A 13,370-nucleotide genomic window follows, 5' to 3' on the forward strand; every position below is an offset into this window, starting at 1 on the left:
CACTATATCCTGAGACTCCACTTCTGTAACTCAGAACTTTGCTGGTGCTTTCGCAAAGTTGCCTGCTTGCTTCCTGAGTAAGGACTGAGGCCTGGGACTTTACTTACCCATGAACCCAAGGTGATAAACATTGTTCTCAAAATGTCAGAGAAGTTGCCTTCCCAGCAAACTACATGGAAATCAAGGACAATAGTTCATCATAAAAGAAGGTAATCAACAAGTCTAATGGGAATGGACATTTGAATTTGCTCCAATGGAAGCAGGGGTGGAGAGGCCTGGCTGATAGTATGTACTAGTGCTAATGTTTAACCATGTGACCTCCAGTAAACATATCTTAATTAGGCTATACAGATTCATTAACTGAAAACTTCGCCTCACTGCAAGACAGAGTTTGTACCTGGCATGTGATGTGCAGTTTTTAAAATGTTGCTCTTTATGTAAAGTAATAAGGTTCGAGCTCCAGGTCTAATAAATCACACATATTATGAGTTTCATCTCGTTCCTACACCTGGCATTGGCTTGACTCTTGAGACTTCTGATATCAGCTATAAATGTGCCTCATACCGAGCATCTGGGAGCTCCTCTCCTTGGTGATTGCTTATGATAGCTAGTTTTTGTGATCACACATTTTAATTAACACATTTGGCAAACTCAGTCCAAACGCAGGCCCATATCTATAAGCGGACTGCACCACCAGTGAGTCACTTTTTGTGACGCACTGGCAACACATGCAGCACACCCATATCTACAAGGCCAAGCAAAGTCAATTTATGTGGCTTTAAATGGCCTTGTATATATGGAGTAAGACAACGCAGTGCAAGCAGCTACGTTGCCTTACTTTGCGCCAGGGAGGTGTTTCATTGGGTGCTGGCTGGATGTTCCAACGCAACACCCATGGATTTTGATGCATTCCCACATTTACAAAGTTTCGTAAGCTTGGGAATGCATCAAAAGCCTATGCCTCCCCATGGGTGGTGTAAGGGTGGCACAACAGGGAGAAATAACGTTATTTCTCACCACTTTTTCCTCTTTCTATGTGTGCAACATGCTGCAGTACACACAGAAGGAGGAAATTGCCTCCATTGATTGTCTTTTTCCAGGAAGTTGTCCCTACCTGCACAAAAACAATCATCCCCACAATGCAGGTGCCTGCATTGGCGCATGGCAGAAATTTGTGTACCAGCACAGGGGGAGAGGGCAGAAATGAGACATATCTTGTAGATACAAAGCATTTCTGCCTTTTCCTGGTGGAGCAGGGCAGCGCAGCAAGGTACTTGTTGCGGTGCCCTGCATCATGGGCCTTGTAAATATGGCCCACAGAGTAAATAAGTTTCTTTGACTTCTCTCCATTTTACCTCAGTTGCCTCATTCCCCTTTTGAATGAGGGACATAATCTGAAGCATCCAGAAGAACTAATGTACTGTTGACAAAGTTGTAAATAAAAATGTTCTGAGTTGAGGTGCTGAAGTGACTTGACAAAGTTGCACACTCAGCACGCAAGATTTCCTGATTTGTCCTGCTTGGATCTTTTAGTAGCAGGGCTTAAGGCTCCCTTCAGGACTGCAGAAAACAAATATCCAACCTTGGGAAGCCCTTGGGGCTCTCAAGGTTTGTCCCTCTGGAGAATTTTAAGCACCAAAAAAGTTAGTAAGTCGTGAATTAGAGCAGAAATGCAGGAAAAGGCCTCAAAGTGACTACAGCAGTTGCAATATTTTGGAAGCAAACAATTTTAAGTTTGTTTCAAGAGGAGCTTTTGGGGCCAAAACTCAAGGCTTCTCTGGGACTCTGAACATGGTGCATACTCTCCTGTGAAGTCCACAGCACAGTGTTTTGTCCAACTTGGGTTTTCTGACCTCAGGAAAAGCAACTAAGTCAGATGGTAAAACTGTTGACCAAGGCAAAACACTAAGGTTTACCTGACCTGTGCTCGTGGTCAGCCTGAAAGTGCACAAAGAACCTGGTCATCTGCACCATATAGACTAACACTGATGTTAGCCTTCCCCATTGTTATCAATATATGTTTATTGTTTTGTCTTTAACAATTCACAACTTATTATACATGTAATCATCTATTGTCATTTTGGTGATAATCATTAATTTTTTATTCGTTTTACTAAAATAATAATTTTATCTGGGAAAAGCCCAGGAATCCTCATTAAAACCTAGGTTTTATTTCTTGAATACTGGGATGTATACCTTTGTTTGAGTACATCCACTGCTCTCCCCATAATTATTAATCCAGTTGTTCGCACACAGCCAAAGTAAATTGTGAAATAACAAACCTGCTTAAAACTCACACGCAGCTTGCCCCTGCTCTGCTCCACCTCCTTCCCTGTGATCCATGGAGGATGCTGTGATTGCAACACCGTTACTGATGCGCCGACGGAGGAACTAGCAGTCAGCCACAGGGAAACCCAGAGTGCAGTGTGCCTCAAGCTGGGAAGAGATGAAATAGCTGACCCATCTGGTTTAATGATGGCCCCCCCATTCCTGGACGGACTTTGTGCACTGCAAGAGAGCCTGCCTGGCTCCCCTAGGTTCCCCTGGGTTACTCCACATCACAGTCAGTAGTCTGTTGGTTGACACCGGCAAGCGCAGCGCTGCACTGAATGATTCCCTTTAGAACCACTTTTATGTGATGCGGTTTAGATATTTTCAAAGAGAAGCACCTGTTGATAAAGTTGTGCCTTGATAATAACAGATTGCAGAAGTGTGCACAAATCTAATTATTAACCGGACCTCAAAATAAACTGCTTTATGGTCACTGATCGCTGTGAGACAAGGCTGCACCCAAGCACAATTGACTCTGAGGTAGATTAACTATGCTTGCAAATTCACTTAGAGGAGGGACTAAACCTAACAAAGCCATTTTTTGGGTGAAACATCTGCGCCTTTCCGGGGAGGAGCCCAAAGGATGTTTTAAAACATAGTAGGGGAGCGGCCACGGTAATTTGAAAGCAACAAAAAGTGGGAGTACTCTTAGAGTCCACTCCAGTCCAGGACATAGAGCAAAAGGCTGGGATATTCCACCAACCAGCAGCAGAGAGTGCTCCTGCAAGGAGGGGGGGGGGGAACAATGGCTGGGTCAGCTGAGTTAGCTGATAAGGCAGAAAAATGGAAGACCAGAGATTGTGGTGACAACAAAGATTCGTAAGATGGCAGAGCTCTTTCCCCTTTTCTTAAGCCGGACGAATACGGTTAGCAGTACTGGGGACGCTGCAGATGTAGAATCCCCTCCTGTGAATGATAGGACTGATGGGATACTGTCTGAAGATCTTGTGGTGCTAATGGACAACAACTCTGAGAGCAGAAACAATCACCCCAATCTCAGCGAAGCGGCTGCCCCTTCAATAGCGCCAGCTGCTATCCATAATCCAGAGAATAATCAAAATGTAATTACTTTAGACAGGACAACTGGGAGCGATTGCTCGCCGTTCCTCCAATGGATCTTTCAGGAGATACTGAGGGAGATTAAAGAGATTAAGAAAACACAGCATGAAACTGCAAAGTTAATAGCTGATCGCTTATTCAGCCTAGAGGAGAAGATATCTCAGGTACTGGAGAGAATGGATGAACTGGAACAACGTATTTCAGCCTGTGAGGCTCACTTGAACAGACTTCGGGATAGTGGCTCAAACAGAAGAAAAATTGATGGTCATCGAGACCAAGGAAGAAGACCTAGAAAACCACTCTTGTAGGTCCAACTTAAGGATCACAGGAATACCTGAACATAAAGAGGATGCGACAGGGGCATTAACTACGTGAATGAAAAGATTTGTGAACTTATCCTGTTGGTTTACATTCAGGATTTGACCATTGTACATGTGCATTGAGTTCCATCTCATCTTCCAGTGAATACAAAGTATCCCCGTACTTTATTTGTGAATTTCTCTGACTTCGTGTCAAAGAAAGGGTTTTGAGTAAGGCTATTAGACAGAAAACATTTGATATTGACAAGGAATTTTCCATCAAAATCTTCTCAGACATGACAGTAGATGCAGGGCGTGGATGCAAGGATTTAAAAATTCAGCGAGTAGGTGCACAGGCTACTGTTATACAACCGGCAAAGCTTAAAGTGATGCACAAGGGTTGTTTTCATGTGTTTCCATCACTGGAAGAAGCTAAGAGATTTTTGCAGGAGTCGTCATAAGGTGAAGGAGACTGTGATTAGGTTATTTATTTGGAATGAGCATTGAGGAGAAGGGGGCACACAGGCAGGGCAGGGTGGTGGGAAGGCCAGGGACAATTCCATAGTGGGAAAGAGAGGGGTGCTCTGGGGGTACAGTGGGTGAGGCTGTTAGCAGCTGGAAGGTAGGAAAAAGGGTTATGGGAGGTTGGTGGGGGAAAAAGCAGAGATAAAAATGGATACAATGGATTTTTTTATCAAAATACTTTGAATTGTATGGTATACACTCAATTCAGGCATAATTTGGTATGTTTACAGACACTTTAGTATTAACTCATTCTGGCACATGTCACTTTAGGTCATCAGGCCAAAACTACTACTTAACAAAGCTATGTGTGCAGGGCATAGTCAAGCATGTTAAGCACTTGCAATATCTTAGAATCTTATTGGGACTCTATGACTTACATGGATAAGCAATATTTATGCACTTAGGGGGTCATTCTGACCCCGGCGGGCGCCGCCCTGCGGGCGGAGACCGCCAGAAGACCGCACCGCGGTCAAATGACCACGGCGGTCATTCTGACTTTCCCGCTGGGCGGGCGGGCGACCGCCAAAAGGCCGCCCGCCCGCCCAGCGGGAAAGCCCCAGCAACGATGAAGCCGGCTCCGAATGGAGCCGGCGGAGTTGCTGGTGTGCGACGGGTGCAGTGGCACCCGTCGCGATTTTCAGTGTCTGCTTTGCAGATACTGAAAATCAGAATGGGGCCCCCAGGGGCCCCACGACACCCGTTCCCGCCAGCCTCTTAACCGCCAGGAACAGGCTGGCAGGAAGGGGGTCGGAATCCCCATGGCGGCGCTGCTTGCAGCGCCGCCGTGGAGGATTCCCTGGGGCAGGGGAAAACTGGCGGGAAACCGCCGGTTCCCCTTTTCTGACCGCGGCTTTACCACCACGGTCAGAATTGCCCCAGAAGCACCGCCAGCATGTTGGCGGTGCTTCCTCCGTCCCCGGCCCTGGCGGTCCATGACCGCCAGGGTCGGAATGAGGCCCTTAGACACTTTACCACATTGACACTTTATCACTTTGACACGTAATACTTTAGGACCTTTGGAGAACATAATTTTTTTGTTTGTATGGCTGCCTCGATATGTAGAGATGTTTTCAAAAGTGAGCAAAAGGGAGAAGTATATCATGTTGGCATCTTGGAAGGCATATCAGCCATTGAACCAGCTGCTCTTTATTACTAGGAGGCTCATTCATGTTTTTGAAAGACTAACACTTGGTCAGTGTTGGCAAGTTAAAATCTGTGTAAGATAGATGAAGGGGAAGCAGGGCACAGAATTGAAGATTGTCTCATTGAATGTTAACGGACTGAACAATAAATGGAAAGTGAGACCAATCAAGGACTGGTTCTAAACATATTGACATGATATTGTAATGATACAAGAGACTCATTTTAAGGATGGTTTGAATCAGCAGTCTTGTATGTCTAAAAACTGGGCTGGGTACGAATGCAGTTTGAATGCTAAGGCTGCTCCTAGGGGAGTAGCAATGTATATAAACAAAAATGCCAAGAATGAAATTAGAGCAGTTTTAAAAATGTTATGTCATTCCCGTTGTCAATGGTACAACCAAACTAGCCAATATATCAATTGGATCCCTTCCTCTTTTAGACAAACAAAATGGTCCATAGATGGGAGGCTAATAGATACTATGCTATTGGGGATTTTTTAAATGTTGATCATTGGAAAAAGTGGGTCAATATACAACCAGGCATAAGTTATACAAAAACATCCCTACAATGGTCCTATATACAAATCACATAATTTATAAAGCAATTAGATATTATCTCTATTAAGGAAAGTCTGGGTTTAGTAGCAGATCTGATTCAGACTTCAGCACCCAGACCAGTGAAGTACTGGAAGGCTAAATTGGCAAATCACAAAGAGTCCGAGGTCTTAGATAAAATAATACCGAGTTGGTAGTTAAGGGAAGTTTTGCATATAGAGAAAGAGCCATGGGACATGATAAGTACATATCATTTTTCTGTGCTGGAAAGGGCGAATTTTCATTGCGTGCAATTTTGCGCCAAGTGGCTGATTTATAGAACACCTGCCCTGTTACACAAAATGAACCCCCAGATATCACCACATTGTTTCAGGTGTTTGATGGAGGCCATTGGGAACTGGACACACATTATCTGGCAGTGCCTGAAGCTAACGACATTCTGGTCCTCCATCCAGGAGTACTGTAGCCTCACTCTTAAGATAGATTTTCCTAATGATCCGCTTCTGGCTCTAATTGGATTTTCCTCTGATGTAAAGGTAAAATTGGATTATAGGAGGAAACTTTTTATGATCACGCTAATTGCAAGAGCTATCTTTCTGCAGAATTGGAAAACTGACAAAATGCCCACATTTGAACAATGGCGTGCCAAAATGATAAAAGTGAAGGGTTTAGAATGATTTTATGGACTGAGGTCTGGTTCATTTAAGAAATTTTGGAAATAATGGGAAGATATAGAGTAATTCATAGATCAGCTGAAGGTTTTATCAACAGAAATTAATTGCTTTGGGATTGTATCTTTATCAAATGTATTTATTGTTTTATCTGCATCCGTGCACCGGAGAGAAATGAATGTCCATGATGAGATGTCTTGTAATATCTAGTGGAATGCTCTGATAGATAACTGTTTTTAGAAATGTGGTAATACATCTTAAGATACATATGGGTCTAATGGTGGCCCTCATCATTTCCTTTTTCTTTGTGTATCATTGCAGTAAACTCTTCCAATAAAAAATACGTTTTTTTTTTTAAAAACTACTTAAAATTGCTAGTTTAAGTTAATATCCTAAATAAAGCCTTGCTAGAGCCTGTTAGTTAACCTGCTTGAAACAGGTAAATTTCTCCATTTCTAGTCTCCATTCTTCTGCGTACACCATCCCATTCAAGAATGTGGATGCATCATTAGTACTTGAAAAGTCTGTGTGTGTTTCATCTAAACAAACACTAGGGGGCATATGTACAAGAAATGGCGCATTGCTGCTTTGCGCCAGCAATGTGTCAAAATTAGTTATGATGCGGAGGAATCCTTTATGACGCCATGGGTGAGCTGTATTTGAAATACGGGGCACCATGGCATAAGGGCCCAAGGTGCTTCAGAAATTCTGACGCATCTATGGGAACTTTGCTTAATAAATCAGTCCCAAAAATTATGCATTGCTGGAGTTGACCTCACAACTGACACAAATTTAGAGGTTCTGCATCGATTTTAATTGACACAAGTAGACTAATGTTTTATGACCAATGTAAAATATTGTAAAATGGTGGAATAACACCTTCTATACGTTTACATTGGTCCTGGATGAAAGAGAATATGTATGCAATATGTCTATGTGTCACATTATAGTGTGCATAGTCTACTTATCTGTATGCACAGACCTGGGTATGTGTGACATAGTGAGTAGCAGTGTAATGTGAGTGAATACAAGTGTATGTTGGAATGTGAGGTGGCCATACATGTTTCACTTACCTTATGTGTGTACTTACCTGTTGTCATTTTCAGTACGCAGGCCTGAACTTGGGGCCCCCTTCCTCTATGGAAAAATCACAATCTTGACCTGTCCCTCACAAAAAATAAATGTCACATTGCCTTGCTGCAGTGGATGAGGAAATCATTGGTGCCATGGTCCCAGGTTGGTCAAGGGGTCCTACAACATGATTGTCAGATGTGTAGACCCCCTACTATTAGAGGGGAAGTAAAATGCCAACATATTCCAGTGTGTAAATTGACTGCAGCTGGTCAGATTCCTATTGAAAAGCCACTGCATGATTTTTACTCCTGGGATAAGGAGGCATAGACTTTGACACATTTTGGACCCTGCATGTCATTCACTAACGGTGGGTCACTTTCCTGAAAACTTGTGAATATGGATGTGCCACTTCTGCATGGGATTGTAAGAGAAAACGCCTACCTTGCATATGATTAACTTAAAAAAATGCAGCCAGTTTTAGCGCAGGGAAAAAAATAACGCAGGACAGAGATAAGTGATGCAATATGCCTAATGAGTCACTTCGTAAATAGGGAGCACTGAATGCACCGCTGCTGCATCAAAAGAAATTATACATCAGTGGCGCAAGCCTCTTGTAAATATGCCCCTTGGTGCTTCTGACACATGCATGGGTGTAAAGTAATCTTCCTCTGACACAAGCGTCTGTATATAAGAATCTACTGTTGCATTTTGTCACTTAGAAATATACTACATGCCAAAGTGATGCAAATGTAGCTATGCTTCAATTATCACCAGCCTCATAGTAAATTTATCTTGCTCTCCAAACAGATATTACGGTCTCAAAGCTTCTGACTGTGTGTAATATGTATCTTGCTTCCCTTTGAGTTTTGACAAAATGATTAATTGTCCATATGCCTATAGTCTCTATAGTTTAAATCCTAGAAGAACAGGAGCTCTTCGAACCCTCTTGTGTGCCAAGGAGCCCTCTCTGTGTTTGCGCTATCTGATCACACAGCTAGGGATTCACAATGACCACTAATATTCCCCAGTGTGTGTCAACATTAAGGCACATACCAAAAAACTGATGAACATTATGGTGAAAGGGTGCACATTAGATTGGAAATTAAACTTGCATAGAATATCCTGAGCTTTCTTCAGACTGAAATCGGAGTATCTGCAACAAGGAAGATCGCTTTTCCAGAAAAAGTAGCCTTTAAAAGATGATCCGCCAAATGTTAGACACACTAAAGGTACTAATAGAAAGATCTTAAGACTAGAGCATCTCATTCTGAGCACTTGGCGAGGTGAATGTCAAACTAAAGTAATTTTCCTTTACAAGAACTTGTGTAACAAATTCTGAAAGGCTTTTGTTGCAGAAACACGTCCACATAACTATTAAGAATGTAAAGGTTGCTTTAAAAAAGCTTATCAAACTAATGTAAATAGGACCAGTAGGCAGAGACAGAGGTGCCAAAGCACCAGTTCTTACTTTCCCGTGGCTGTTGTTTTAAACAATGTCATTTAACGAAGCATGTTTGATATTTTGAATATTTTAAGTTTCCTATATATTATCAATGGTTAATATTGTCTGAAACTTTCAGCTTTGCCTCCCCTTAAGGGGATGCCAGGTTCCCTGAGAAATATCTGCAAAGATCAGAACATCAGTCAAGGAACGTAAGAAGACTACCACGAATGCTGCAGACAGAATTTTTTGACTAACTTGAGGTAAAATGAGCTTGCGTTCTAGATATGCCGTGCTGGAGCCAAAGCATCCAAAAGCTCATGTAACCGCACTGTAGGTTCGTCCTTTCGCAGTGTATGTTCGAATTGTAAAGACTTTTTAGAAAAATGTGATCATATTTTGTTTCTTAGGTGCTTGTACAAATGTGACCTCAGGCCACCTACTGTAGTAATCTACCAATCCCACAGCATTGCATACACACTCTCATATTGCAACTCTCCCAATCCCTCAGTTCCCACGGCCCTTTGTGTATCTCTAATACATCATGACTGGAACCTAAGTCTTGAACCAATCTCTACAGAATATGGAATATCTCACCAACACAGCAAAATCTTTATCAATTCTTGGACTTACTTGGGACCCTGTGTTGAACACAAATTTATTCTGTACCATATTAATCTGTATAGTAAAAACAGAACTGTAGTTTGATTTTTCAGGTTTATCCAACTGGGATTGTTCAACAAAAATGGCATCATGATGGGATTTGTCAAAACTAATGCCACTCACTACAGTAATGGTAGTACAAGCAGACTTCTCTTTTGATCTACTGTGTTGTCTACTCCTATCTTGATTGGCTAGCAGCTAGCTATCTCTAATAGAATCCTAGTCTGTTGGTTCCCTTCCAACTATATCAAATGTAATCCTACCCTGCTGGCAATAATCCAAATATCTCAATTTGAAACCTAACATGTTGGGTTGTATCCCAGTATAAATGCACTTCTACCTTATTTTACCAGCATCAATCTCAAATGGAATCCGGTCATATTTGGTAGCAACCGGCCATGCCAAATTGCACTGCTTATCCTTTGCAAAACAACGTTTTTGAAACTTTCAAGTTAATGGTATCTCATGTATTTTTCCTAACATTCTCTTCAGATTTTACACACGCACCATTTCTTTAGCATTGTCTTTCGTTTACATGTTTTGTATGACGTCCATCTAAGAAAAGGTTAATAAAACGGTAAAATGCATAGTGTACAATGTAGGTGTTTCCAAGGATAATAAAATTATGCTATTTTACATTTGTGTATAATGTGTTTCGTCTATTTTTGTGCTGCAAACTTTCTAATAAACATACCTGGAATCACTGTCATGCCTCGTTAACTTGGCTCTAAGCACTACGTTTTTAAACAGATTGTTTCAATATCGCTTTAGAGGCAATTGTCTTTTGCCAGAGCCAACAGCCAAAGGGGACAGGCAGAACAAGGAACATAATTAAAGCTATTTAAAAAACAAAAATGAACCCTGCCTTTTCTTCCGCTATGGCCACATGTTCATTTTTGTGCACCACAGGTAATTGTAGGAAAGATAGAATGTCTTTGCACATTTCTACACATTCTAAGCTACAGCCCTTTTTCCTAAATCTGGCTGCTTTTTTGATGTGTTAGGGATTCTACTTTTATTCTTCATGTTTGCAAACATCATGTCTCTTTCATTTGAAAGAGCACCACACCAAGGATGTATATGCTTTGTGGGAACGGTGATGGTGTGTCCATGTATTATAAGGCCTAAAGTAACCCCTGCCATACAATATAAGGATATTGCATGTCACCTCGGAATTCCATGAGATAATAAAGGAACTTGGCTTTCAGCCTCGTTTCGCTATATGGTAAAATAACTCCTCAGTGACTTGCAATATACTTATAATGAATGGAGGGTGCATTTTATCCTATATATAATCCAGTAATACTTTTTTTAAATAAAAATGTTGTGCAGTACACGCTTAAATATACCACAGGAAACAAACACTTACATATACCACAGGAAACAGAAATAGCTATGCAACACGATATAGGAACATATTCCTACAAACCTATGTAATATAAAACATGCATAATGTGTAATTTGGTTGCAAGAAATCGGGTTATTGACTAGGGGGTGGAAGCCACACAACTACAATAGTTGTCAGGGTGAACCACAAAAAGTCACTAAATTAACCTGTGTTCACCCTTCTGGTAGGTTGGCACAAAACAGTCAGGCTTAACTTAGAGGCAAGGTATGAAGTATGTGTGCAGCACACAAATATTAATACAGTACAAACAACACAAAACATTCCAAAACAGTTTAGAAAAATAGAGTAGTTTTAATAAATAAAATTGTACCAGAACAACAAAAATCCAAACAGTAGAACCAGAGATATTACATTTTAATGTTTTAACTAAGTATAGCACCTAAAAGCACAAAGCACCACTCGCTGTCATCTGGTCATGCTAGATGGGGTAAAGTCATAACCTCAGGCAGACCATGGTGAAGCAAGGGCTCGGTACAGGGGCAAGGTTAGTCCCACTGAAAAAGTTACCTTCTCAAAATCTGGAAGAGGTTGCAACGAGCAAGGAGAATGCTACAGATAGTTGTCACTGTAGTGCAAAGATCCTGTCGAGTATTGCAGATGATTATTGTTGGAGTTATGCGGTAGCACTACTGTAGATCTCACGGTGCCAGTCACTGCTTGCGGTCGCTGTAGTGCGAACAGTCAACTTCACTGGAGCTTCCGGTTGGCCGACATCACAGGCAGCGGAGTCTTGGCATGAATGGGCCTGTTCGAGGTCACAAAGATCCCCAGTCTTCAGGGTTTTACCTTCTTGTGCAGCCGATGCCAGCCAAGAGTCCAGGGCCTGGGGAGTAACCTCTTTGGGATTAAGAACTCACTCAAGCAAAGACCAGAAGGGCTCACGCAGGTCCAGCAAGGTCGGGTGCAGCAGGTCAGCTGGGCAGTTGCAAGGAGGCCCCTGGTTCTTTTAGTGTCTCTGTAGCTTAGACAGGCAGGCAGTCAGCCAACTAACCTTTGGAGTCACTGGAGTAACTCAGGTACCCTGGGATGAAGGGGTCTGGTCCAGACTTCCTTTCTAGAGGGCAGGGCATACCTCAAGCAAAGGGCAACCCTCTGGGGGTCAAGGCAAGCCTCAAGCAGGCAGGGCAGTGCACTGGGGATCAAGGCAGTCCTCAACTAGAAAGGTAGTCCCCTGAGGAACACGGCAGGCCTCAAGCAGCAGGACAGTACTCTAGGGAACAAGACAGGCCTCAAGCAGCAAGATGGTCTTCTGGAGAACAAAGCTGTCCTTCGGTAATATCCACAAGTTAAGGAGTGTACTGAAGAGTGGCTCTGAAGGTCCAATTATTATACCTGGTACCAGCCTTTGAATTGGAAGGATTCCCTATACTGCCCCAGTATGGTTCTTGAAAGTTATTCCCTTCCCCGTCAAGACTTCAAGAAGTCTGGGGGTCACAAAAGACTAGCCTCAGGTTCCTTTGTGTGTGCAGAAGGAAAAACCCTTTAATATAAGTGGGGCTGGGTGCAGCTTCACCCCCAGCCATCCTGGCAGGATGGTCCATTCTGTCTACACCTAACCTGCTTTTGTGTCACTGTCTGCAAGTGATATAGAAACCCCAAAAGCAGAGCTCTTCACATTCATGTGAACCAGGATACTGTCCCCGTCCAAGGCTAGGCACACAGAGTGCAATGCCCTTGTACCATGATTGTCCATTGGAGAAAGCTCTGAAGCTCCAGAAACACCATTGCATCAGCTCTGCATCTCAGACACAGTGTGAAATGAACAGTGATTTTGTTATATAAACTGCTTCTGTATAACATTTGGCAAAGGAGCACTTCTGCTGGCATTATCCTGGAATGTGGTGCACTGTGAATAAGAAGCAGCCCTTCCAGCTCTGGCCTCCATCCTGCAAAGGATGATAGCCTGCACTACATCAGACCAGCTTCCTTGTACATCTTACCCCGGTATGGAGGGTTTGGGCTATCCCAATGGATCTGGAAGAGGGTACTACTACCATGCTCTCGTTAGTGTAGGCAGTGATAGATAGGAGTGTAACAATGTAGTTGTATTACCATGGTTGAATTGTTTATCTTTTTTACCATTCTTATAATGCTAGTTACCATGCTTTGCTTCATCTGCCTAATAATCACAGCTCATGCTTTCTAAACAAGAATACAATTGTTTCAATAAATGTTTTAAAAGTAATTCTCTTATTTTTCTTG

General features: G+C 42.4%; 1 protein-coding gene across 1 annotated transcript in view; it reads left to right on the forward strand.

The window, feature by feature from the left end:
• The window catches only part of TM6SF1 (transmembrane 6 superfamily member 1), a 546,630-nt gene extending 536,228 nt beyond the window's left edge, over positions 1 to 10,402 (forward strand). The window contains exon 11 of the mRNA XM_069222564.1: positions 9,237 to 10,402. The gene's annotated coding sequence lies outside the window, so the exon portion shown is untranslated. The remainder of the gene's footprint in view (positions 1 to 9,236) is intronic.
• Positions 10,403 to 13,370: the final 2,968 nt, after the last annotated feature.

Source organism: Pleurodeles waltl, chromosome 3_1, assembly GCF_031143425.1.
Source record: "Pleurodeles waltl isolate 20211129_DDA chromosome 3_1, aPleWal1.hap1.20221129, whole genome shotgun sequence".
NCBI classification, from domain to species: domain Eukaryota; kingdom Metazoa; phylum Chordata; class Amphibia; order Caudata; family Salamandridae; genus Pleurodeles; species Pleurodeles waltl.